This window comes from Tupaia chinensis, unplaced genomic scaffold (assembly GCF_000334495.1).
Source record: "Tupaia chinensis unplaced genomic scaffold, TupChi_1.0 Scaffold000101_1, whole genome shotgun sequence".
Classification (NCBI taxonomy): Eukaryota; Metazoa; Chordata; class Mammalia; order Scandentia; family Tupaiidae; genus Tupaia; species Tupaia belangeri.
In genome coordinates, this window is record NW_006159565.1 from 3,734,758 (window position 1) to 3,740,285 (window position 5,528).

The window sequence follows — 5,528 nt, forward strand, 5'->3', positions numbered from 1 at the left end:
GGGGGAATGGTCACACCGCAATCCCTTCTCCTCCATTCTCCTCTCAGGATCTTGGGCACGCACACACATGCGCCCGGCGTGAGTTTTAAGCCACCAGGTCTGGGACGTGAACCACGGTCGACTACGTGGGAGTCCAGCGACATAGCCATTACGCTAACTGCTGGTTCCCATAAATCTCACTTTTTTTTATAGAGATACTTAGTTTACTTGCTGACTTTCCCAAAGCTTGAATTTGCCCCCATAACATTTGGGAAGGCATTTTAACTTTACTAGGCAATTTATCAAAAATTAATTTTCGGTAACCTCTTGAGCCAACTTGAAAAAAAAAAGACATCCTCAGGCAACATACTCTAATTCGGCTTAATTTTCAAAAACTGCACATTTAAATTTAAGGCACCATTTAAAATATGCCCAGGAAAACTGACTCTTTTCTCTGAATTTGCAGAGACTGGGAAATGAATGTCAAACATTTCTCTGCAGCAATTTCAGCCACTGCAGAGATGGTATTATTTCACAGGTAATTTGACGGCAGTAAATGTTTAACAACTGACTTCCTAGGAAGGAAATGTCCTAATCTGTAGTATTTGTCAATTCCTGTGGTGTAAATACTTTCACCATGGCTGATTTCAACCTACTTATATCAGCTTGCAAGTTTCATGAACATTGGACAAGTGGATCTCGTGAGCCCCGGAACAACTCTGCAGATAACTCAGCCGAACAGTACCCCATTTGCAGGCTTGGGAACACTGGTTTGTTGGCTCTGTGATGCCCTGGAATTGATCTCAAGGTTCCTCGGACATCGTGGAGCAACCCTGGCAGGATAGCATTTTTGATTCTAGTGTATAGATTACCCAAATATTCAAGTTACCTTGAAAAAAAGTGGTGTTCCTTGAGAGAATTTAGTCCAGTATTCTATTTAATTGTTACCCCTGCCAAGTCAGACAAATAGGGTCACTGAGGACAGCCCAAGGGTATGGTAGAGACAAGGACCACTCATAGCTCTGTGGCTCTGGTTTAGACTGCTATGTTCAGCAAAGGCTGACCACAGAACAAAATAAGCAGCCGGAATCTGACTCGGATGTGATGCTTTGTAAGGGGTTTTGTTTTAGGTTTGCTTCTGAAAAGCCACAGCCTTTGAGGATGCCTGGGAAATGTCTTCCTTCTCTATCACTTAAGGACATCTCTTATTTATTTCATCTTCTTAAAATAGACAGTTCTTTCCCAAAGAATTAATTTTTCCTTTTTATATGCTTTGTAACTACAGTCATTCTGCTGACTGTTGCACTGTTTTCTTTCTAAATGCATGTATTTTTGTTCTGGTCCTTTCTATTTCCTTTATGATGAAAGACAGCATAAACCTAGCCATCGTAGAGAGCAAAGTAAATTTCAATTTGGGGCTGCTACTAAATTTGACCATGGCCTTTGAAAAAGTCCAGTCAGCAAATGTGGAAAGAGCCCAGCCTTCTGTAGCCGAGTTGATAAACGACCTCGTAGCACTTCCTCTTGGGTCAAGCAATATCCAACTTCCCCATTTAAATGTTTCAGGATGAACCTTAAACATTCAAACACTTTCTCACTTTGAGTTTCTATCTAAGATTTATTCACTCCTTAATTCGTTTTATTGACCTACTTTGTGTCAAAAGCTTTATGGTTTGATCAATTAGATACTGTCTCTCTCAGGGTTCTTATATATTTTATGGAAAATATATGTCATAAACAAAGAAGTTTACTGAAGAGAATTTAAGGAAGGGACATTTTGCAAAGTAGTGGGCAGGTTCAAAAGAATCAACAAAACATGGTAAATGCCTAGGGAGTAGGAGTAGCAGGAAGCCATGACTGTGCCTGAGCCTAAAGGCACAAGAGGAAAGAACCTTAAAAAAGAGACTATGCTTAAGAGGGAGAAGGAAGAAGAAAAGGAGCTCTTCTGATTGCCTCCTAGTGATTCCCATTTGTTAAACCCTACAGGGAGCCAAAGGACATAGGAAGTAGGTGATGCAATCTGGGCAGGCCAGACTTCTAAGGTTTAGAGTGGCGTGGAGAAGGATGGAGGATGGATCCCTGGGGGATCCTTAAATTGAGGAAAGGCATTAAGAAGCTAGCATTGATGTCAGCCCTGCCCTTGAAGAGCTGCAGTCTGATAAGAATAATCATATGGGCAGATGTGGCAGGATAACAGAAGTGAAACTGTAGTCAGAAGGACATCTTGGCTGAAGAGAGAGCTTGGGTGTTTAGAACTGAAGAACACTTGAGACGTCTAATTGCACACATTAAAGTGTATGAGGGCTTGAGTGGGAGGTGCAGAGGAGTAAGGAAGACGTTGGTATCCAAACTGAGGGTGATAGGCAAACTGAGAAAAGAATGGTATCTACTGGTGAGAAGGAAAGCTCGAGTAAGCAAGTTCTAAGTAAATGAAGGGGTAAGAGTTGGTAGGAGTCAACCATGAGCAGATGGTAGAAGGTGGAATAGCGGGATAATATTTTTATCACTTACAGACCCTTGCCAAATGAACTGACAAGTCAGATGGAAAAGGTAATTCTTTGAATTTTGGCCAGATCTTGCCAAATGACGCATTCTTCTGTAAGCTGGCCATTGTTAGAAATGTCATTAGAATGGGACCAGCAGGTGGCATGGTGGTTAAGGTGCTGAACACTCCCACATGGTTGACCACGGTTTGAGTCCCGAATGTGGTGGCTTGCTTTCTCACTTTCCCTCCATCTTTCTCTGTGTCTCTCTCTGGTCAAATTAAAATAAATGAATGAATAAATAAAATTAAATATATAATTCTTTAAAGAAAAAGAAATGTCATTAGGGGAACCAGCAGTTAGCGTAATGGCTATGTCGCTGGACTCCCACGTAGTCGACCGCGGTTCACGTCCCGGACCTGGTGGCTTAAAACTCATGCTGGGCGCGTGTGCGTGCATGCCCAAGATCCTGAGAGGAGAATGGAGGAGAAGGGATTGTGGCGTGACCATCCCCCCTGGGGGGTGATTTCTCGCTTTCTGTCTCTATGTCTCTCTCTGTCTGTCTGGCAAGCGCACACGCCCTATAGTGAAAATCTCTCTAAAAAAAAAAAAAAAGAAAAAGAAATGTCATTAGAAAGCTCTACATGGAGTCGAACTGAGAGCTCAAGGTTAGGGCTTAGAATTGTGCACACTCTTCAACTGTGTGCACAATCTGAAAATGGCTGACAAAATACCTTGGAATACATTCTTCCCAATTTTAGGTCAAAGCTAAATAGTTTAGTCAATCTCTATTGGTATCAGTAAGGAAGTAGACTTAGAAAAATAATGATTATCTCAAATGAAAATTTAAATCTATGAATGTATATTTTTATCAGAATGCATCTGTGGATGTGTATGCTTGGGACTTATCTCCTAATTGATACAAAATTGGACATTCTCTTTTTGAGGCAGAATGGGCCTACAAATTGGCCAACTTTAGTTTGATAGTATATCAAACTACTTGACAATCTATTTCTTTCTGTCTTTCTTATTTTCTTTTCTTTTTTTTTTGTGAGAAATTTTTATTACAGAGTGTGTGTGCTCCCCAGAGAGACAGAAAGTGAAAGTGAGAAATGACTCTCCCCTCCAGGGGGGGATGACCATGCTGCGATCCCTTCTCCTCCAATCTCCTCTCAGGATTTTGAGCACTCACTCACATGTGCCTAGTGTGAATTTTAAGCCACCAGGTCTTAAAAACTTAAAGACTTGAAACTCAGTCAACTACGTGGGAGATCAGCTACGTAACAATTACACCATCTTCTGGTCCTGACAATCTATTTCTAGAGGAAAAGGAGCTACGCTTCATAGGTAGGCTAACCCAACCTGAAAGTAGTGGTGTGTCCATTTAATGTTATCTCTTTTTTTTTTTAATAATTCTTTAACTTTATTTATTCATTCATTTTTATTTTAATTTGACCAGAGAGGGAGACACACACACACACACACACACACACACACACACACACAGACTGAGAGAGAGAGAGAGAGAGGAGAGAGAGAGAGAGAGAGTGGGAAAGTGAGAAAGCAAGCCACCAGGTCCAGGACTCGAATCGTAGATGGCCATGTGGGAGTGTCCAGCGTTTTAACTACCACACCACCTGCTGGTCCCAATGTTATCTTGTTTTAAGAAGAATTTTATTGCCTTTCTTCCAGCCCAACACCAAGAGCAGAGAGAATCGATGTGCATCTAAGGTGGGCCCAGCACTGCCCCTTTAACTCGAAAGCCTAAGTCTCTGCCCAAACCTCTCCTTCTGGACCAACATTGAGCGAAGCAAGGTAGGAAGGTCTGTGTCTTCTTTTTGTCTCTGTCCCTGTCTCTCTCTCCTTTTCTCTTGAAATTTTTCCTTTTATATGTATATGTATGTTTTAAAAATCTGTAAGTACGATTTCTTGTCTCTGACCTCTCTTTTCTCTGGCTAATTTCAGAATCCATGTGCATCTGAGGTAGACTCAGACCTGCCCCTTTTGTATGGTGTGCAAATGCCCCATGCAATTTTCATTTTTTTAAAAAAGAAATTGTTTCTTTGCTTTTAATTGTTCTTTATTTATTTGTTTTCTCTCTCTCTCTCTCTCTTTTTTTTTTTATCTCCCCCCCACTTTTTTCCCTTTTCTTTTACCTGACTTTCCCATCTTGCTTCCCAGCTCTTCCACACACTGAGTGTTAGGCAGGTCTAGGTGCACAGTAACAAACTTCTGGATACTTTTACAGTCATAGAAAGCCTCAGTCCCCACTGAACTGCTACAGAAAGGGAGACACTCATCTTCATAAATCTGAATTCAAATCTCTCTCTTTGGATACCATGTTGTAAAAGTAGAGGAGAAATAGGCATAGAAGTAACTCACAGTAAAGTGAAGAATACATGCTTACAGTAGCATATTAGCCAAACATGAAGATATCACCAAATGACTAAAAATCAGAGAAGAGAGACTGCAAAGTGAGCAGCAGGGTGAAATACAGAGCTGCAGTGAGTGTGGCTCATCTTCCACGCACCTCTGAATTTTCAGTTGAAATCCATAGCTCAGCCCAGGTACACCTATTCCCTAGAAACTGTTAGGGCTTTGTGATATCCAGTTCCATCGACAAAAGAGCTGTTGCTTGGTGAAGATCAGGGAGACAGAACGGCAGGAATAGTGCATGTCATCTCTTCCTGCACACCTCTAACACTCAGAATTAACTCCAAAAAAGTAGGAAGTAATATATAATCCATCAGATGACCAGAAACCACCACAGAGCTACAATAAATATGGGAAGCCAAGAAAATATCTCTCCTCCAAGGGGAAAGAAGAGCCTTTCATCATCCACAGACTGTGCAATGGAACTTACTGAAATGTCAGATAAAGAATTCAGAATATTCATAGTTGGGAACCAGCAGTTAGTATAATGGCTGGACTCCCATGTAGTCGACCGTGGTTCGCGTCCCAGACCCAGTGGCTTAAAACTCACGCCAGGCGCGTGTGCGTGCATGCCCAAGATCCCGAGAGGAGAATGGAGGAGAAGGGATTGCGGCGTGACCATTCCCCCTGGGG